Below are 23135 nucleotides of genomic sequence, written 5' to 3'. Positions count from 1 at the left end.
TTTCTGAAATTTGTGCTATATGACCACAGAAAACAGATAATAGGGGTTGTGGCGTTTGCTTTTGATCAAGAGGTATAAAACTTCCAGCTACCAGAATGCACTGCACCAAAACGGACCTATAAACGCTTCTGCTGTTGGGTGACATTATGTGAGCTTGTCTGTTTTGTCACAGGAAATAATATGGCAACTGGCAGATAGGAAACAACCTCAAATTACATTTAAACAGTACGCTAAAATATGTTTCTGAAAACGTTTGAAGAGAGAAAAACAGAGGGGCTGCTCTCTCCTGCAGTCCAGTACTGTGGCTCCTTGTCTGTGGTGGCAGGAATTTGGAAATGCAGAAGCACAATCTGCAGTTTGAGCAAAAGCCACAAAGACATCAAAAATCAGGTTGCGATCGACTGGTTCGAGGTGAAAGATGAGCAGGAAGATCTGGGTGCTGGTAAGATGGAGGTTAGTTTACCATAGTTCATTTTTATATACTATACATATTGTTATGATACAAAGCTGGTTGGAAATCAGCAAAGTATCCCTTTAAGGGGTTCATCTTGCTCAATATAAAATATGATTTAGCCTGAGCTGAAAATGAACCCTTTTTCTGAACTGTCAATAAGCCATGGATATATTTTAATCTCAACAAAGAATGTCCTTTTGCCTCCAAAAATGTTTTAGAGATAAAGGACAAAAAGGAATTGGTAAAGCATATCATTGACCCTGCGAGCACAGTTCCTCTGTAGCCACAAATCAACAGTCTCCACACCACCAAACAACAATGCATTCAACAAATAATCATTTCCCTCCATACCCCCTGACTCCACAGACTCCACTCAGTCTCTTGGGTAGCAGAAAAATCTGCTGTTTACACTGATATTCACTGCAAAAAACAGGCCAACTCTTTGTTAAAATACAAAAAACCCCCCCAAAGACATCGAGAGAAGGCAGTGATTGTTGTCATAAAGCCAGTGTCCAGCTCCTTCCTGTCTCGGAGCTTTTGGGAGTCTCATTCTCGTCGAGTGGTGCTCCGTTTCCGGAAGCCTGACTTACTAATCCTCTCAGGCGAGAAGGTGAAAGGCAGGAACAAGGAGAAAGGGGAAAAGCTGTACGTGGGAAGGAAGGCCTATGTATGCTACAACATTCAAAATGCCTGGTTGAAAATAATCCCATAAAGCATGCCGCCAGTGGCCTGTTGAGAGAGAGAATTAGGATTTGCGTAGAGCAGATAGGCCGTTCAATTATCCCCTCAGAGGCCTTAACTGGCCCCGGGCCACGATAAGGACAGATTTTTCATTTGTCAGCAGAATGTGGCGAGAACAAGGGAGATCGGTTTAGAGGATACAGAGCATGTTGACATATAGTAGTTTAATGATACATCACTACATAACAGTTCCAGTGAATGATCAGTGCTGTTCTTAACAGCCGCAATACAACCACCAAAATACGTTATAATGAGGCACAAGGACTAAACTGGCAGGCTAATAGACATCCACTGCAGCACTGGTGTCCACATGGAAAACTTGGATATGCACACTAGTCTAATTAGAATACAAACTATGTTTTCTGTGCCCAGTAAGATGAAAACACAGGGATGTGGCTGTGGCTTTTAACAGGGTGTTTGTTGGGTTCCTGGGCGAGGGGAAGCACTGTGGCTCTATGTGATTTGTGATTCGCACGCGGGTGGGAAAGAGAGGCCTTTTAATCTGTGCCCTGGACTCCGCTTCCTCTCTCTAGGAGAAAATCAGTAACATGAACAGCTCACCACTACACAACTGCACAACCACTGGGATGTTTATGACCCACTGAAGGGCCACACAGCGCATGGGATCATTTGTATGAGAATAGGTACAAGAGCGGGACCCTCCCCTTCCCTAAGCTCCCTCATCCAGCCTCTTTATACACTCAGGCCCTCTCATCATCCACTCTGCCCTTTACCCATTTTAACCCCCATCGGCTTCCTTTCCTTCATTTGAGATTTCACCATTTCTATACAACGATTCACAGGTCATGCCCTCGGTTACTAAAGAATGCCTAGGAAGAGCAAGAGGGACAGCTCTCAAGAGAGAAGACCATAAGAGCCGGGTCTCCAACAGGTGCAAATTCCAGTGATGCCTGCGTGCGTTTGGACACCACTGTGTTTCTATAAACCTGGGCCAAGTAGCACACTGAAGGTGATGGCCAGCAGAGATGTCTGACAGCTAGATCTGTCCCATATCAGGTTGAATTTTCACATTGTGTTACTATGTGTATGTGTGTGAGTGACACAGACAGAGAGTGAAAAGAGAGCTTTTCTCAATTAATGTGAATGCTTAAATGGAATTGCTGCCTTGATTTGAAAACTGTTCCGTAATCAAGTGAGTATAAACAAAACCCTTTTAACATCTTGAAAATGTAATTGTATTTATTATAATTGCTTTGGCTTCATGGTATTAAACTTTAACACACTCCCAGGTTCCCATTTCATGCTCATCCTGCAGACCGTGGAGTCTGGAAACATGTAGCGGACAGCCAACCCAGAGGAGAATTCAGAGTCTGGGGCTGTGTGGGTGGGTGAGCACTCATTTGAAGAAAACTCCCAATAATCCAATTAAGCACATAATTTCCTTTAGTACACAAGAACAGAATCAACTGTCAGAAAGCAGCCGAGTCAGAAAAAGTGAAAAGCGAAAAAGAGTGGACAGAGAAAGGGTAAGAAAAGGCTTTTCTGTGTACTGTTCAGCTGCTGCAGTGAACAAAATGCAAACAAAGCTTTAGAGAAAGAGGCTTTAGATCTCGGCAAACATGGCGGGGCCTCCCATGCTCCACTTTGTAACTGTCCTGCTTGGCTGGCGATCAGCTCTCTTGTCCAGGACCAGTCTTTAGCAGAGATCCCTTGACCAGGAGCCAAGCTGCCTTTCATAGTGTGAGTGTGTGTGCACGCGTGCTTGAATATGCATGAGAAGAGATGGGGCTCCTCTACTGTTCTGTGCACTGTTCTATAACTGGCCCAATGTTCACAAAGAAAGACAATGAGGAAAGGGAGAGAAATAAGAGGGGGAAATATGTGACAAAGTGATGTTCCATGTAGGTAAAAAAAAAAAAAGCATACACAGGCAGAATATAACCCATCATGACTCCTACCTGAACCTCTCCATTAACCTCTGTTCAAGTAGATTCCACTCTCTCCAGGATGACACACATATGAAGTTGTTTCAGTGAATACACTCCTGCAATGAGAGGGACCTTAGAGGGGAGAAAAACAGTACAGGAATTCAGAATATCCTCCTAGTAAGCGCTTATCTTCCCTCTTGGGGCATGGAATCTCAGCCACAATGACGAGGCCAAAAAGGAGAAAATGGGCATCATCTTGTGAATATTTTAGTCCCCCCTCCCAAGAAAAAAAAGAAGAACTCCTATGTATGTATGTAGATCTGTTCAACGTGCATCTCTACAAGCAACTTTCACAAAGCCTTCCGAAAACATAACTTCAGATGAGGAGGTAAAGTTAGGAACACGACTGATAAACCCCTGTGTTTTCTCTTCTCCCTGCCCCACCCCCCTTCCCTCCTGTGTTGGCGAGAATGTTGATCTCTTGAATTTTACGGAGACCATCTGATAACACTGCTGTTTCCTCACTGAACTATTGCTGACAAAACTTGCACAATCTAAAGCTGGTCTTACACCTAACAACTTGTTATGCAATTTGGCTGTCACAGGCAAATTTCAAATGCTGGAATTAAATCAGTTTTGCTAGAGTTGCGGCAAACTCCCGTGACCTCGATCGCTTTGTGTAAGGTGGTCATAAATCTCTCTCTAGACTGTGTTCTATGATGTGAATATTCTCCACAATCAATAGGTGCGCTCTCCACAGAAACAAAACAAACCAAAGCAGCAAACCAGGTAGATAGTAAAGACAGAGAAGACTCTGGGGAGGTATAAGAACGTTAAAAATTTTCTTGGATTATGGAAAAGGAGAAGAAACTGATGGAGTTGTGAAATGTTTTCCCCCTCATTTCCATGGTCTCTTCCCTTTAAAACAGTGCAGCTAAGGCAACAAAATCCAAAAGCTAAATTTTGTGTGTAAAAACAGTTAATCTTTATGGATTTTTTTGATGCCAAATTGACAAGAATACCATGGACATATGGCGCCTTTTATCTTTGTGTTATGTGTTTTTGCGGATACACTGGGAATTGTTAATATGTCATATTTTTTTAAAGGAGGTTTAGCATAATATTTTCCACCAAGAGCAGAAGGGGAAATAATCTAAAAGGAATCTAGTTACAGTCTTCCAAATAGTGACCCTGTAAGACCCCTAGTCTTCACAAAATCTTACAGTACGTGACTTATAACGGTATTTTCAAAGTTCTCTAGTATAGTGTGCTCTAGGCATAAAGCTACAGGGACAGATCTACTAATGACAGATTTGAAGTGAAATTTAATCAAAAGATGGAAAGAACTATAATTACTGCCTCGTGGTTGTATGCCTCCGCAAACCAGTCCAGTTGCAGTAAGAGTTTACATCCAAGTCTGTCCAGACTCATGTGCAGCCATGACAGTTGACAGTGCTTCAAATATGGATGTTGCTAAGAGGCTACATGTTCTAAAACATGGATGCTTCACACACATCTTCAAACTGAGTTATGATGTTGAATGACGGCCCGAAAAGTGTTTCTGCAGAATATTATGATGTCACTGTGAAGCTGAACTTTTGGATATAAAATGTAATTACTCCATCATTCTATCCTATAAGAAATGTGTGTGAAATTTTGTCATGATTAGCATACAAATTCTTGCGTTATGACCAAAAAATATGTTTTGTGAATTCTAATCAGTTCATTCTTGAGGCAAAGTGGATGTTTGTGCCAACTTGAGAAAATTCCCTCAAGGCCGTCTTGAGATATTGTGTTCACGAGCACGAGACAGACGCAAGGTCACACTGACTTCAACCTTTGACCACCAAATTCTACTCGAGTCCAACTGGACATTTGTGCCAAATTTGAAGAAAGTCCCGCAAGGCATTCTTAAGATTTTGCGCTAAAGAGAATGGGACGTGCATAGGGATGAACAGAGAGACGGACAATCCCAAAACATAATACCACTGGCCACGGCTATTGCCGCTTGGAGGCATGAAAAGATTAACAAAATGACAGCACAGAAGAAGAGGAACAAGCAAAACAATAAAGTAGAGGATGACAATATGATCAAAATGAATATATCTAATACTTTCATTTGATACACTAAATATTACAATAACTGAATAAAGACAGGAAGCACGGAATGAACAAAGGACAGCTAGAAGGGAAGTAGCAAAGAGGGCACTAAAAAGAAAAAAGAAAGTGCCTCAATTTGTGTAGCCCAGGCTTAAACTGTAAAAAGTGGTGCTCCACTTTCTTTTTCAAGCTTTCATATCCTAAAAAGAACCTTTCTTAACTTATTATTCTTCATTTCCTGTTCCTGTCCGGGTCCAGATGGCCAAAGGATCCAGAGAACATCCGTAACGGAATGACTGAAGACTTTCATGACCAAGCTGGTGCCGAGCAGGATAAAGTAAGCGGGAGGTAGAAGGATTTGTATCATAACAGTACGTGTCCAGCTTCTTTAACCCGTAAATCATCAGCTGTGTATTTGCACAAAGAAAACCGCTATAGTGTTATGATAGAGGAACATCCACTAGCATACTACCCAAAGACATTTTGTCATAGACACAGCACACATAGATATGTTTACATATATCACATTTCAAATACAGCTGATGAACTCAACAATCCTGAAGCTGAACTCTACTTGAGGGTTCAATTTAAATTCCTAGAGAAAACTGGAAAAATAGTGTCTCATTTTATATGGTGAGGAATGTGTTTAGCTTGGTGTCAGACATGCTGAAACTATACATGTAAGGAAAGAAAGGGATAAAACATGTTGAAGGCTTTATGGACCCCTTGCCACATATTGTACACCACTTGAGCTGATGGTGAAATCAAAACTGTACGCTGACTGAATTAAAAACAGTCATAAATATTATCGCCTATAGCTTAGATAAACATGCTTTGGGAATGCAAAACATTACAGCTGTGGAAGAGTTTTCTACACTTGTCTGATCCCATCCAGGTATGTTATGAGAATGGCAGATATAAAGTGACAGGTTTACAGTAGGCAATGAAGACAAGTATTCTTCTAATTTGATACTTTATGATATGAGTGGGAGATCCCTACCAGCGTCAAAAGACAAGCTGTAACAAAAACCTCTTAATGTTCTCCTAATATTACAGTCAAAACTGTATGAGACTATTTATCTCTTCCTATCAGTTTAAATCTGTATACCGCACCATGAATGTTATGGTTGTTATGCTTCCTGTTTCCCAAAAGTGTCCATATAGTCGGTTCTGCTGGGAATAACTGTCATGGAAAGTGTGTATTAGGGAGTCGACAGCATTACACAGCTGAGGTGTTTGCCTCAAGTAGAGTTGGATCATTGGCAGCCAAAGCGAGGCTGTTTGTGCCTTTCGAAGTGGATGTATAACTCAGTCTAACGCTGCGAACTTATCGATATATCAGGTTAAATCATTCTGTTTTTGGGAAGCTGTCTGAATCCTGTTTTGAAGAAACTGTAACTCAGCTCGGCCGCAAGTATGTAGAAGTTTGACAGAAATTGCCTATAAAATGTGCTCTGTGCACTTTCCACATCACATCAAGTTTGCCATATGAACCCCATGCTCTTGGCATCTTCTGTAATGACATTACACAATGGTGTTCCATGTCAAACAGCAAGTTGGTCCTCTCGCATCACCGGCCAAAGAGAAATCACAAGCTCAAGTTTTATATCCAAGTCAAAGAAAACTAGGCTGCTGGCACCGCAAATGTAGAAATCTGGATCAGCAGGAAGTCAAGGGGCTTTCACTTCAATGTCTTTGCTACCACAATTAAGACTTCATAAATATATCCCAGAATATAAAACACTTAAAACTGAGCCCTTTTGCACTGCATTTGACTGACAAGGCCACTACACTCCAAATTACTCACAGGCCCACAGCAGGCAAACAGAGTGTTTTGGCCGTGATGTGTGTGTGGTGCCAGTGTACTGTGCACCAGCCAAACTTTTGGAGTCAATTGTCAAGGGGATGCAAGTCCTAGCCATGAAAGCCATCTGGAATGGAGCAGAAATGTGACTATTTACAGCTATAAATAGAACAAATAAGGCCCACAATCAGAGTGATAATCCCTCAACAATGTGGCGGCTTTGCGGCATTACTTAATGTTCCACGACAAGACTTGGAGGAAACGTCCTGATCCACCTAAGTGACGCGTTGTTTCTCTAAGATAAACTGACCCTGAACACATTGTTGTGTGGTCAGAGTGGAGGGTTAGATGACCTTTGACCTGGGTTGGAGGAGTCAAAGAGGTCTGGGATTAGTAGTTTATGACACTTTAATCATGGACTTTCACCAAATCCACCTCATCTGAAGAGTCCTCTTCAGTACAAATGAGGTGGAAGAAAACGCTGCAGTCAGGTACACCACAATCTGATCAAAATAGGCAACAGGTCAAGTTTACATTACTTCTCTTAATCTGGCTAGATGATTGAAGACTTCAGTTTTCCAAGTGGTTTTCAATAATCTGTAACTGGTACAAAGCATAGGAAAAAAATTCTCCCTTGAATGTGTTTTACATGACTCTCAACGTCACTCAGTTACTCTACATCTCTCCAGATGTCCATTTGCTCTCCTGGGTCACAATAAAAGAAAAAGAGGGTTTCAAATGCCAAACCTGGCAACCCTACTGTCTCCCACAGCTAGTATGTATACACAAATACATGGCAGCAGTCCCCTTTTTAAAAACTTGTGCTTCTGAAGCTGATTCTCATTACCAAATAGCTTTTCCCCCCATGGCATTGTGTTTGCTTCTTCTTGCTTGACATGGGGGTAATATATTAAAATGTATGAGCCTTTATCCTACCCCGTTCAAACAGAGCCAAGTTGGGTTCACCCAGACCACAATACAAAACACAGGAACATGCGCGTGCACATACACACACACACACAAGGAGAGTCAACCCCTGCCATTGTTTATTGGTAAGAGGGCCAAATATAAAAGCTGGCAGTGTGTCTGAGATGAAATAGTGTGCAAGGAGCCAAAAATGGCCGTAACATTATTACATTTTTAGCAGCAGAAAAGAAACTAAACTCCAATCGAAAAAACAAATTAGGCCAAAACTTAAGAACATGTACTAAAGGTAACAGTCACAATCTTCTCTCTGCTTTAGGCTCTCTCCCCTTTTTCATCAAGAGACATTTTTATTGCAAAACCATCTCTCATTTCATCTCTTATGTCAGCTTCCAGGTTGAGCATTGTAACGCTGTTTCTAGGGTTGCACTTGTATACGACATTCTGTCTCAGAAAATCACCATTTCATGGTATCACAGCATACAGTATTACACAATTATTATTAGTGGTCTTATACTTGAACCATGAAATTATTTTTTATATAGGAAGTTTGACTGGCAGTCAAAGAGGAAAAAAGATGCACACGTGCAGGTGAGGTTCTCTGTCCAGATGCTTTTTTTCCAATAGTCTAGATAAGCCAATGTACACAGGATGATAACTGTCAATTTTCATACCATGGCATGCTGTGAAACTGGTAAACCGCTGCAACACTAGCTGCTTGGGTTGTTTTTCTAAGGATCTCTTAAAAACAACACATCAGCCTGAGTTCATTTGCTCCCCTCCTCCTCCTAACACACAGTGAGGCAAACGGGTCCGCTAAAACTTGAGCTTAAAGAAAAATTTGTTATCTGCTGACACGTTTTACTCCCAGAGGGAGGCAAACATGCTCAGACTTAATGCAAAACATATTGAGGTATTAAAGCCCTACATCCTCTTAATGTTAGCAACAGCACAACACAGCAGCAATCCTCCCAGTGCTCCCCTAATCCCTTCTAAAATGGCCTCATCAATGGAAAAAAAGATCAGGCATTTTATTTTTAATAAGGAGATGGTATGAGAGAGTTCTGGCCTAATCTTTGCAACTGTTTTGCAGAGACTATCTGGAGCATTTTTTTCGTCCGACATCAGCATCAACTCTGGGCTTAGTCTTAAACACATACCAATCATTATTGGTAAGTTGGTTCTGGCCATCCATTGGATAGGAGAAGGTTATCAGATATCAGGCCTCAGTGTGAACCAAACCCTCAGGCAGCCTGTCTCTTAAAAAATAAAGGTCTTCCTTTAGACTTATCTATAGCATATCACAGATCTGTATACAGTCCTGGGCGAAAACTGTTTGCTGTGAAGACTGATAGTTTCCACTGTCACGATAAAGACACATGGCCTTATCAAGTTGTTGCAGGGCCCGATCCTAGTGTTTTGTTATAGACAGCAGAGGGAGACAAATATGTCATTGTTATCTAGATTTTGACTTATTTACTAGTTGGGCCAATTAATCTGTGCCAAGAGGACTTTTTTACAAAATTGAGCATAGCGTTAGTTCAGGCAGGACACGATGTCAAGCTCAGCTCAATCCCAGTTTGATCAGCTGATCTCAAACAGCCCAATCAACTGATGGAGCAGCTGACTGATGGAAGGGAGTCAGCTGATAGATCACATGATTCCTTTCTATGCAACCAATTGGTGAATCTCATTCAGGGCGCCCTATTGAAACTGCTCTGGCCTGCCTACTGTTGCTGCTTCCTCTGCAAGCTGCTTTTCAACCCACCTCCACCCCAGCTCCTCCTTTTCATGTCCTGTCTGACTTATCAATGTCATTTCTGTTTGTCACTGATGCTGCTCTGTTCTGGTCCCGGGGGTCTTTGCTACTGCTCTTGCTGCCTTAGGCTGTCCATGTAAGCGCATGAAAGGGCAAAGAGGTTTGCTCTCTCTGCCTCAGGCTTTCCTCATTTGCAAGTGGAAGGGCGGAGAGGTGCGCTCTCTCTGCCTTAGGCTTTCTATGTAGGCGCATGGAAGGGCGGAGAGGTGTGCTCTCTTCGCCTTAGGCTTTCCACATAGGCATGTGGAAGAGGCTTTCTGCGTAGGCCCGAAGAAAGGCAGAGAGGCCACAGAACAGGGCCATACTGCCAATTATAATACTGCAAATGGAAATAAAGTTTTCTTTGACTAAAGCTTTCAGCGGAACTTGCCTATGATAGTGGCTGATGGCTGTGCAGCCTCCACCAGTCACGTCCTCACATGACTGGTGGAGGCTGTACAGCCTCCACCAGTCATGTGAGGACGTAAATCATCGACCGAAGCTTGAGAGGGTAGGGTTGTGTTAGCAGCCAATTTATCCTGTTCAAACTATCGTTATGAAATCGGCCTTTAAAAGAACAAATTCAGTCACCCTTTACTGTTAATGTGACAACAGTACAAAGTAAAAGAGTAACGCAGTAGCAGGTTTGGATAAATCCAAAACTGAAAAATGGCTGTGTTGGGATTTTCAGAGCAAGAGATTAGAATCTTCAGGTATATTCACAACATAAACTGCCTTGATTTACTTATGTCTATACCAGCATACAAATTTAATTTAATAGCACCTTTTAATAGATGCTAATAAAACCTGTACTTCTATCACTGTCTGGTGTTTATTCACTGCACTAAATTCCAGCATAAACTTCAGAAGGAGTTTAAATATTGACTCACAATTAGAATACAGAATATAGCAATCATCATGAATGGGTCCACACACATCAGACTGAGTGAGTGTTTGTCATTTTCACTAAAGAGTTTGGGATTTTATGTATCAGATATACCAGTTAATGAGAAACTAACTCTCTAAAGTTACTTTCCCACATCAATCTCTCCAGCTAGCTGGTGTGTTATGCGCCTGTATCCCTGAGAGCTGAGAGGTCTGGAGGTAAAGGGAAGCTCAGGGTAAGCTCAGACTGCAAATAAATCAACCTCTGCCCATATCCTCTCCTAACTCCTTTCCTTTCCTCCAAGACCTCCCAGTTTCCCTGGGCCCAGCAGGAACACAAGCAGCTGTATCAAAACAACACTAAATCATCTCCACCGCTGGACTAGATAAACAACCTTGCACAAGAACAACACCACACTATGCCAATCTATAGAACAGAAGAAATACCTTCCACAGAGCACTGTAAATGATACTGTTTTTGAATTAACATCAGTTTTACCTACATTTAATCATTTAATGTTCATTGCTGCCCTTCTATAATTTTATTTTTTTATTATCAAAGGGGTACAGCATTAGTTTAGGATATGACTGTAACTTTCAGGGGCTTAATGCTGTACTGTAAGTTCAGAGAGTTCACCTGAATTGCAGGAAATCCAATGCACTATTAATTTATTCTAAGATTTGATGAGAGTTGTGAATTCAAAAAACTTTGCCCTTTCCAACTGGTAAAATAGATAAGAGGACAGTTTTTCAATTTGTGAGTGTTTCTTCTAGTCAGTTTACCATATATTTAAGCAGTTTTAAGCAATACGCTATATGCTTTGAAAATAACTTCATTGAGTGTAAAGCAGTATGAGAGTTCAGGCTTGGTCTTTTGGGACGTACAGCTCAAACCATGAAACATGTACAGCTACACTGTACACATTGCAGAAAAAAAGTCATGTCCCTATGTTAAACTGCACAAAAGGTAGATACAAAATGGAAAAAATAACACCAAGCAGAAATTATTTTTAACTTATGGTAACACAAAGCACATGCAATAGTACAATAGTTGCTGTATGCGACTCGTGACATGGCAGTATTTTAATGGGTCAGAGACAAAAATGGTTTGGGCCTATTTGCGGTGGGACCACACATGGTTTATTTATGATATAGCTGAATGAATTAGATTTCATATTTGGAACTTAGACAATACAAAGCAGCCAGAGTATGTGAAAGACTCTCCTACATCATTTACAGTACATATTTCTCCAAAAATATCCCTTTAACAACACCACCAAGGAGAGGAACCTACAACACACACGGCAGACTGTCTGTGTGATTGTGTGCATTGATCTCAATAAGTAAATGTACCTTAGAACAACTCATGATAACTCATGTGACATAGCCAATGTGTTGTGTGTACAAGTGAAAATAGTAGAAAAGGACAACTCCCAGCCATTAGTTATTACATAATACATAGTGCTGATAATCTACAGAAGTCAAATGATTGTTCTCTGAAAAAACATCCTTTATTTCTATTTACCCCCCCCCCGCTTACGTTCTGGTCTGGTCTGGTTGCTACCTTTTATAAAGCACAAGCCTTAACTGAGTGCTATGGGGGTGAACATCCATACACGTCCCCAACACAATAAATAAGAAGAAAATAAGAAAATCTGTATGACTCTTTGCATGGTCTTTTATGAAAATCCTGCATAGTATATCTTCACATATAATGAATATTTCAACAAATGTGTTTTGTTGATCTGAGGTTGCATGTGAAAGCTTTTGTCAACCCCACTCCTGAAACAAATTAAAAGTTTGTTAGTTTGTGGTCAATTGGTTACCAGGACCTCCTGAAAAAGTAACCACATGTGGCCCACACAAGGGGGCAGATTGCACGATATATCAAATGATTGGGATCATTAATAAAACTTTTCTACAGTTGCAGACAACAATGTAACATTTTATTTTCAGTTTTTAATCAATGTAGCTCTCCTTTTATTTCTGTCCTTGTTTAGTTTATGCGTGTATGTATGGCATCTATAATCTTAGTGGGGTCGAGAGGCAATGTGGCATTGATTGTTTGCAACCCTGAGCCTTGCTGGTAAGCCCTCTCCCTCACCCAAGATCCCTTGCAATGAGAAGCAGACCTGACTAGGCATCAGTTGTGGTGTAACGGCTTTCAGTGATTTTGTTCTTAACCCCAGAGCTTGTTTTGAAACCCTCCAGGGGGCATTGGAAAATGAAATGCAAGTGCTGTGGAAACCTTGCTCTCCTCCCCCTCATTGCCCTGGTTAGGGGACAATTGCACTGGGAGACAGGGAGACAGTTATTCCTTGGTGGAGAAGCACATCTCACTTAGCTAAATTGGCCGTGTCTCATCCCTCAATACCTACTGTTCTCATGGGGGAAAATGAGCTCCGCCAGGTGCTATGGATCTTTAGAGCCTCAAGAATTTTCTTAACTTTTTCCCGCACCCTGCATTCCTACTATAGGAGTGGAGATTGGTCAGACATGCCTGGATAGCCTTGGTCAACACCTCACCAGCAACAAGCCATGTCTCAGACTCTGGTCTGTCTTTCACACTCTCTGAGGTGTGCAGCAGTATTTTCTGATGAGTCATATGATACACCTCTGGCACAAGACTGCTCACAAGTGCAGCGCACAATCTCACTCTATTAGGCATCACATTTTCAAGAATTTGGACGGAGGGCAAATTGTCCAGATGGCCCTAACTCAGCAGTAGCCATATTAGCTTTCAAAATGTCCCGGCTCAGTCCTGAGTTACCATTTACCTGGGGCGGCAGGGCACTTCCCTTTTGATTTCTGCACAGTTGCTCTGATCTGTCAAGCAGAAAAATAACCAGAGGCTACTTCAAAGGCCAGGTCTCCTCACAGCGTCTGAGTCCAAAAATGCTGCTGCCTTCATACAAGGAGCCAAAGCTAAAAGGCGTCTTTATATGAAAATTGGTTTCATTAAGATCACTGGAATCCTTTGAGGGTCAGTGGAAAAAAGAAAACACATGTTGACAAGCACAAACGTCTGCACCTTCTTATAAACATCAACCTCAATGCTTTTCACAATGCGTTTTTGACGGGATTTTTTCCATTTTGCAAGGATTGAATGCAGGTACTCAAAAAGCGACTGTAGATGTCTTAAAAATGGTGAGGTGTTTAAGTAGCTTTCTGAACAACAGGACTCTGTTCTTACACCAGGGGCCGGCATATGTAGTTTCTGTGTCAGTGAAAGCATACCCTATGCACTAAAATTTTATCTTTTGAGGTGTTTTACAGTGTCCAGAGGAAGGCTGAGAGGATTTATTTTTTGCCTGATGTGACAGTACATACATTGCAGTAAAGAGGGATAAACACTAATTAAACACTAATTTAACCCTGCAACTAGAATAATCACTAATGCTCTATTAACCTTGCAGAGAAACTTGGAGCCTAAAAGAGAAAAAAATGTGTGACTACCAAACCCCATAAAGGTGAAATTGATTAGGAAAAAAAGAAGATCAATTCTAACAAAGCCAATAGGCACAAACAGAAGGAGAGCAAAGTTCAGCAAGGAATGGGATAGAAGATATCAAAGGAGCAAGACAAATTCAAAAGCCCTTAATTTCAGGGGGTAATTTCAAAACGCTTGAAGCTGGAATGTGAAATTATGGGTCAGCTGCTCATTCACACCCTTCAGGCCAGCCTGGAAAAGCTTTCCAGCTGTAACTTGGCTGCAAAAACACCCAGCCCCTGTCAAGTCAACTGATATCGTAGCATGGAAATTATTAGACGTTAAACATAAGAGGAGATGGGAGAACTCCAACAGGGAGGCATTTTATCACAGTCGAGGCTCAGGACCTGCTGTGGTTGTTCTCTTCCAAGACAAGGAGGGGGGTAACCCAATCTCATCAAGCAGTTCCTTATCTGGCCAGGGATCAAACCCTCAGGAGTGTGCTGTAATTTCTTACTGTGGCTTTGACAAGCAGCATTTCGGTGCGGTTTGGTCCAGCTCTGGAAAGTGGCACAACTCCTATACTATGTGAAATGCCTGTGCACTATACAGGACAGAGCTATGGCGGCTGGGAGTGAGTGGGAAATGATGAGGTGTTTTAACACCACATGAGGTGACGTCTTGTGTAATTTTATCACTATCATGTTCAAGCTCTTTTCCACTAGGTCCAGGTTAGATGCTTTGTCATCAAAAGCACACAGCGAGGAGGATTTAAGCTCACAGCAGCAGGTCTTGTAGATAATGGGTTTCAGTTAGGCTAGCCCTCGATCACAGTGCAGTGAGCTCCATGTGGCTCGGTTTTCAGAAGAAGTGAAGACATTAAAGTCATCTGTCTGGCTCTCCATGGATGCATTTTGGAGGATGTTGGGGTTATGAGTTTGGCTCGTGTTACCTGGCTCTGCTGGAGCTGACCTGAGCGGGACCTACAGATTAAGGAACCATCTGGGAGCTGCAACCTGAGCTCAGGAGAGGAGGAACAGCAGAGCCTGGCCAGGACACCACTTTCACTTATTTACAATGATACACATTTGCCTCCACTGTTGTTCTGAGGTTCCTTGACTAAAACTCCCTTTTATAAAGGGGAATGCCACATCTGCCATTTCTTTTGCTCACAACCACACAAACCACAGAGCTGTGACTGTAATGTCATTAGGGAAAAGTGTTTCTGTAATTCCCACAACTCCAGCAGAGAGACACATCTTTTCTCAAGCTGATCACCTCACATTAGTTTCAGGAGAATATAGCCGAAATATTATAATATAAATTTGATAATTTTAACCAGGACCTCGAGGCAAGAATGTCCTAAAATTAAGGTGTATTCAATTAAGTACACAACAGCTCTTATTTCATTGCGTCAGATACATATGTGATCAACACTGAAGTAAATATGAGTATGAGTTCGGACTGTATCGGCAGGTCAGATCAGGATCAGGGCCAAAAAATACTTAAGACGTCCCTGAATGTCATAAATCTGTCCAGCTCCAATGACAGAGACAAATTATACATTGGCTCAGACAGTGTTTGACTTGCAAAGCCAAAGGAGGCTTATATTATTGTATTTGACATAAATCAGAAAGTCACCTAATTAGTCTCTCATTCTACCCTTCAATCTCCTCAATTTCATCTCTCGTGACGTTAATATGGGTATGACCTCATGGTAGAGTAAGTCTTTTATTCTCAGTTATGGAGGACAGCAGTCACAGTCACTGAACAAACCAAGCTATCAGGAGGCAAAGACATTTCCCTTAAGAGACACTAGCTGACTTAGAAAAATAAATTGTGCTTTTATTTTAAATACTTAAAGGATTTAGTCAAAAAGACAATTTGGTTCTAACTGATTGATTTCCTATTTGAAGAGGCCCAACCTATATATCAAACCAAAAGGATGCTGACTCAAACCACTGTACATATTTCTGTGAAGCACTCCAATGATTGAGATTTCCCAACAGTACAATGAATATAGTGCATCCATCCATCCATGTTGCATTTAGAGGTCAGCACAAGTACAGGACAAAATCCTTGGATTTGTAAAACAATCCCAGTTTATGGAAAATAATCTGCCTTTAACCACATCAGCTGCAACTCACAACAGTATGCCCTTCATAAAAGCCAAAGGCGGGATCATCCAAATTATGACAAGTGGCCACACATGACTGACATCCCCAGGTCCAGATGTGAAATACAGTAGGCATGACGTTGCTGTGCTTGTTTTCTGGCCCTTTGATCCATAAAAATGGAGTGCATCTGCTGGACATTCTTCCAAGATATTATCCCCTATGCAGCCACGGGGAATGAGAACCAAACATTGTCTAACCATATTCATGTAATGTAGGAGATTTAGGCAGTGGTTGATTCATCTTTAATGAACCACGTCAGGACTTTTCCACTGCCCGCAGTTCTTTCACCTCCAATTTGACAACCATTACCCAATCGCAGTTTGACTTCGCCTTGCTGATGTTCCTCAGAAGTTGTGCAGCTCACTTCTGCTGCAGTGGCTCCCATTTAAAAGTTCCATGTGATTCTCAAAAGGCTCCTTTAGGTCCCTGTGGTGGCAGTCCTAATCAGTGTGTTGCACACAGCAGCCAGCCAGAGGGCCAGAGCAAGGCCTGGTTTCCATCTGAGAAAACAATAATGGCTTCTAATGCCATCCTCAGGACCCCTGTCCTGTCAGACAACACACATTGATAGATCAATTTATAAAAATGACTCTCATTTCTAAACAGGTTTTTTATGTTTCCATTAAAAAGGCTCCTTCCCTACGGCACATGTCAAAGCCAATAACCACTTGTTTAAGGATTTTATACAGAAAAAGTACTGTGTGTCTCTGCGTGTTGGGGAATACCTCAGATATGAAAGCATAGAAACAATTACACAGAACAGCCACAATGGGCCATAACCACGCTGAAAACATTAAAAAGAGTTCCTATTAGAAAACGCCATCATGCTTTCCCCTTATGCAACTGCTGTCTCTCAAGCCTCATGTGTTGAAGCAATGGCGCTCTCGTCAAGTATCTGCCCACCCATCTGCAGCCCCCATAAGGCTGACAACCCACCAGGAATAGCCATGGACTTGTCTCCAGGCAGTCAGAAATGATTGGACTCCATCTCCCCAATAAAGTGCTTGTTCTAATGACAGCTCCATGCTCCACACGTTGCTGCAAGCGCAGGCCTCACAGCTGCTGCGCTCAAACAAGCTCACCAAAAACATGAGATCAGCATACCATCTGCTAGTTGTGTCTCCTCAGGATCATTAATCAAACTCCCTATCGCTGCATTGATGCTGTTGAAGATATTGTTCCCACCACATCATTAGGAGTGCCGGCGCCCACATTGTTTTCTATATGACATCACTGTGTAAAAGCAGTTGAACTTGAATGTGTCTGATGCGGTGAGAAGTACTTTGGGTTATCATCAACGAATGCATAAATCATTTCGGGTAAGGCTTTAAAAGTAACGACACAGTAATTTGACTTCACAAGTTTGAGGATTCACCCAAAGGGCAGGACGACACAACGATAAAGATTATTTCATCAAGACAAAGACAGCGCAATGACTTCAAAAATGACATCTTTCATTTCCAACAAACCACAAAAATGTAAAAACTTCCCGTCCTATTTGGGGTTTGGTGGTACCCGCTGAAAATGATGTGGCCAGTGCCAGACATACCATCTTCACAGTACCATGACAGAACACCAACACACCAGTACCCCAAGCCATGGCTGTCACTCCTGCATCCATGTTCTGCCACCCCAGAACAACACCACTAACCTCAGACCTTCAAAATAAGGAAGTGGAAAGAATTTAATTAAATGTTTTCTGCAATAAGATGTTTACTCTTGCTTTGATGTAATGCAACATGACAGCTGGTTTGGCACAACAGATCAGGTGTTAAAATAGTACCAAATTGCCTACATAGTCATGTGAAAGACATATGCAAGTATGTAAACAAAATCTAATTCATGGATTGGGACATTTGATCACGTGTCCCAAGGATTAAATACCAAGAAAAGTGCCTTCATATTACTTTAATTAAAGGAGATGCATGGCTGTAGCTTTGAGTGAGGATTAGATATGGGCCACCAGCACATACTATACCAAAATATAAAAACAGGACATATTTTTCCTCACAACGGACCGCTGGTTGTCAAAGGCAATGCATCAACAACAAACTTGGGGTCCATCTGCTTCTTTGAACATGTCATCTACAGCAAATGGTGCATGACCACCCAGCAACTTCACTACTGTAGGTCTGAAAGATAATGCAGAAACAAATAGTGTGGTAGTTCTAGGTTCAGAACAGGCAAATGTTTGATGTAGCGGACCTGGCAATGCTTGTTCACCCTGGATATCTCTAATCTGGATATTTATCAAAAGTATTGTTGATTTATAGTCTGATTCCAAGTCAAGGTTGTGTATTGATTTATGGCACTGAGATTCTAGGACAAGTAGCAACTTTGTTCTGCCAGCAGCTGAAAAGAAGGGGCCTATGGGCCTCAGCTGAGGGGCTAAATGTCAAAAAACCAGCTCTACCTCCCTCCCACCCATGTGAAAACCATCCCCTAGGTTTGGAAGTGTCTCTGTGAAAGTGATGGAGGGAAATAAAGAAAGCCAGTATTGTTAAGAAAAACAAAACTTGCCTCTTTCGTCCTTGTCAGGAATTCTTCTGTGTGAATTACTATCTGGTTGCTGGTCATTAATTGCACATAACTGGAAATTTGTGGAAAAATGTCAGCCATTTCCTCTGATAAATATCTGTGTTGTCCAGACGTTGGATAAATGGCCCTCTTCACTAATGACTCACATTTAGTGGCTTTAGCTGAAACAGAGGCATACCAGATGGGATCCATACCATAGATATCTTTTTCATGTCACATAAAAGATGTATACATCATATGAGGATATCTTTGTGCTGGCTCATACAGTTCCACTTCTTTACAGCCAAATTGGCTGTTTCCTGTCACAAGGCTCCTCGCCTTTTCAATTCCAACTTTGAAAACTCCACTTTATACTCACATCTGTATACAGAGGTGTGATCAGATTGAGGAAATTGGATCATCAAATCATCCATAAAAAGTCTGAACACATATTATAGACATTTTTAGATCGGAGGAACTTTTTCAATGAGCCCTTCTATTTGTTATGTCTGTAATGCAAGAACTAGGAACGACGGTAGTGCACTGTTCTGAATTACTTTGTTAGCTCCTTTTTCAGATTAGGTACTCCCCCAGCGCAAGAGGAACCACAAGTGACATAAGTGTACGGTGGTAATTGGGCCAGACATTGTAAGGATACACTGTCAAAGCAAAAGTGACATTGTTATACCATCCACTGGCCTGCTACAGTACATAACTTTAGTGTTCCTATTGGCAATTCCAATGCAAACAGAAAAAAAGCCCTTTAAGGTATGCAGTTCTCGACAGACCTCCCTAGGCGGCAGTTCTTCCAGGGATACCCCAGAATTGTTTCATCCGAAAATGCCCAAGTTGTCACCACTAGGAGGGTTTCTCAAAAACAGTCTCCCATTTTTGTTCTTTAAAACCTTTCTGGGAACCTTTTCAGCTGTGTCAGGCAGCTAGTAGTCACAGCTAGTTGTCTGTCTGTCAATTCCAAATATTAGCCAGTGTTTTATTGCAACAAAGCCATTATGAGTACCTCCTGCATCATGGTCGATTCAGAATCACAGTTTAATTTGCTCAAACTTGCACAAAGAAGAACACAGCAAATTGGCCAGTAAGTAGGGAAAAAAAACATAGCAACTAACACGCTGAAGCTCAAATATTTCAGTGTGTGTTTGTGTGTGTGTCTAGGTGCCGTTTGGGTTCAGAAGCTGTCATGTACCATTCAATGAAACATCTGTGATGGGAGGTGCCCATTTGATAAACTCCATGACCCACTTGCCTGCATGTTCTCCAACCCCAGAAACAGGCTGCTTAGCCTACAATAGTGCCTAAAATGTAAAAGAAATCTGTCATGTCCCCTGTTCAATTAAAATAGCTGCAAAAAAACTATATATTTCAACAAGCTCTTATTGACACTTTCAGAAACAGTTACATTTGTGTTATTCCTTATCTGTAACCAGATGATTCTGTTTAGAATTACTGTCTGAGGAGCCAAGCCAGGCCAGCTCACTGTGTACAAGTTCGAGTGAACTTTTGAGACTACTGTAGCGATGTCCTTGAAGGCTTTCATGGCTGTCCTGCTTCATGCTGCTTTATGGGAGTACATGCTGTTGTCTTTATGCAGCCTTCCAAACTTTTAACACCACTTCTGCTGTGATTCTCCGACTAAGCCTTTGAAAGTGGGAGGCAGCCTTGACGGTAATCCTAGGAGTGACAGTGCATGGTGGGCACAGACATCACTGGAAGGAGCAGACTCTGTCTTGTTGCTTCTTAACCAGCTGCTGCACGCTGTGATGAATGAATGTGCAATGTTTTCTTGAGCTAGTTAGTTAATCTCAAAATAGATAGTGACATGAATTTTGCAAGCAACTAAATGTCTCTAAATCTTTATAATTTAGAGACTAATGAAATTTAGTTAAGCAAGAGAAGGATGAAAAAAAGAAAACATTATTTTACATAAACACAAGACTCAAAACTCTTTTTATGTCTATTTCTCCTCTATTCTTAAAGATACATGTGTTCTTCCACATAGAAAAAGTAGCTCAGTAAAAGGAGGTGAGATCAGGAGGCCACAAATCCCAGGCAGTAATTCCGAGCAGGAGGATAGCAGGAGACGGGCGGTAAACTAAAAGACTGTGTTAAGAACAACATAAATGAAAAACACCTGTTATTCCAGGTTTGAAACACGACCGCAACAGAAGAACAAAGTAGTGTGATGAAAGTGCTTCTGAAAAGTGTGGTGTAAACTCAAAACTACTTCGCTTTGCCATCTGAAAAGATAATTTTTTCCCTTTCTTCCCGCTCTCAAATTTACTACTTGTGTGACAATATGTTCACTGTTTAATAAGCACTGCAGAAACATCTGGATCCACTGACAAACATGCAACCTCTCCATAAACGGCAGAGGACACGGTGGCTTTATTCGCCTTTGGATGGCGGGACTGAATGTTGTGCAGTGCAGACCATCATCACCAAAACTTCTGTACAATAGAAGATGGATTTCTCCCCTCTAAATACTCCCCTGACAGGCTTTCGAAAACCAGCTGACTGCCAAGACTCATTTGCTAGATTAGTCCCTTAAGTGGATAAGTTGTAGTGGTCACTTGATATACGCAAATTGTAAACACAGGCAAATGGAAAACAGCATTGTGAGAACATGACGTTTGGAGAAATCCGAGCTAGGCAAATAAATAGCTACATAAAACTGAACATACAATATTTATGTTGAACAATCCCTGCTGCTGTGATCTCTCTGTATTATTTACACTGTGTAGTGATATGCCAATAAGTTTACAGCAACATGAGAACCACTTCACTTAATCAAATTACCACCAGCCATGAGGACAGTGAACTCATCATGCAATAACAAAATCATTTAATAACTGACATTTAAAAAGAAAGAAATTTGAACAATAACCTCTATGTAATACTGGATCACAAAATAAAACTATCAAGTGAAGATAACAAGAGGCAACTCTTAGAAACTGACGATAATTTATCACAACTGGAGCTCATCAGAACCTGCTGGCTTAACCTTAAGACCAGCCAACCAAAAATCAAACACAAACAGAGCAAATGTTTAATGGAGTCCACCAATAAATTGACTAAATTCAGAACAACCCACTGCAGCATTATAGACAGTTCCTGTATTTATTTGGACCGCACTGCACCAAAAGGACCATGATAATCTGACATATAAATAAAAAAGGATGGAAATTGAACACACCTGTTAATATATCTTCCCCTCCCCCTCTTGCAGTTAATATGGCTCAGCCTCAAATATCCCATGCATAATTCCTGTGTAAAAGAGAACAGACGCTGGCGTTTTCACTTTGAAATGTTTATTTTTGTAGCCTTGTGATACAAAAAGGCTGTGACTTAAGGGCTGCCTGGCTAAAGAGGCACAGATTTACAAGAGTGAGATGGATTGGGACAGACAATGAGAAAGCAGGACAGGCTTGAGGAGCAGGAGTTACCCTGCCACAAGAAAGAAAGAAAGCATTCACTGGTCTCTTTGAGGTAAAGTTTATAGCCTTCGTATGGACATCAAAGTTGGAGGTTTCTTGCTTGTCCAGATTTACCCTATGTCTATTCTATTAGACTGCAACAAGCTAGTTTTCCAAAACAGACCTCTGCTGATGGCATTTATCATTTCCTTGATGCTAGAAAAAATGGACTGTCCATATTTTACCAACTATATAATCACAGTAAAAAGATCAGAAGCCCTTACAATATAGTAATCTATGAAAGGATGACCTTATCTTATGTCAATGTTGATCAAGAGAGAGCCCTTAAAACCATTGAATGCACTTCTACAAAACACAGGTGCTATATTAAGAGTTCATAGCTTTCTCTCATAGCGACCTTATTTTTGCTTTCATGGTTGGAAAGCAACCATGCCAATGCTGGTTGAGTATTCCACATAGGGTCATTAAAGTTTTGCACTGTAAGGATATTTTCTCAATTATTAATTTTTTAGTGAAGCTTGATTACTGAGAGCATTTATGAAGCACCTGTGACACCAGTCAACATCTGGAATGATGGCAGAACGGAGAATGAAGGATTAGAGAAAGGTGAAGATGGATGGATGGATGGATGGATGGATAGGCAGTAACAAGACTAAGAGTCTACACATGGGATTCTGTGAGGCTATTCTGAGGCCCCAAGGTAATAGTGTTGCACGGTATACCAGTACTAAAATAGTACCGCTGTACTAGAGTATTCCAAACGGTACTATACTGCATTTGGAAAATACCGGTACTTTGAAACTGATTCAATTCATTAATTTAGTTAATTATTTTACTCATTTATGCACGCAAACGCCTTTCTTGTTCCTATTGGAGCACAGATTGCGCAAGTGGTGTGTATGACAACACCTGTATCAACATTTGCAGCTGGTGCACGTGAAAAAAGACAAGAGAAACTCTGCCT

General features: G+C 41.3%; 1 protein-coding gene across 2 annotated transcripts in view; it reads right to left on the bottom strand.

Moving 5' to 3' along the window:
• The window catches only part of sulf1 (sulfatase 1), a 97126-nt gene that overhangs the window by 48643 nt on the left and 25348 nt on the right, over nt 1-23135 (bottom strand). Inside the window, exon 2 of one of the 2 annotated variants that reach the window (XM_049565246.1) lies at nt 3115-3200. The exons of the other annotated variant lie outside the window; for it this stretch is intronic. The gene's annotated coding sequence lies outside the window, so the exon portion shown is untranslated. The remainder of the gene's footprint in view (nt 1-3114; nt 3201-23135) is intronic. 2 annotated transcript variants of the gene reach the window in all.

Source organism: Epinephelus fuscoguttatus, linkage group LG21, assembly GCF_011397635.1.
Source record: "Epinephelus fuscoguttatus linkage group LG21, E.fuscoguttatus.final_Chr_v1".
In the NCBI taxonomy this organism is placed as follows: domain Eukaryota; kingdom Metazoa; phylum Chordata; class Actinopteri; order Perciformes; family Serranidae; genus Epinephelus; species Epinephelus fuscoguttatus.
The sequence above is the reverse complement of the archived record's forward strand: the minus strand, read 5'-3'. Positions and strand labels throughout refer to the sequence as shown.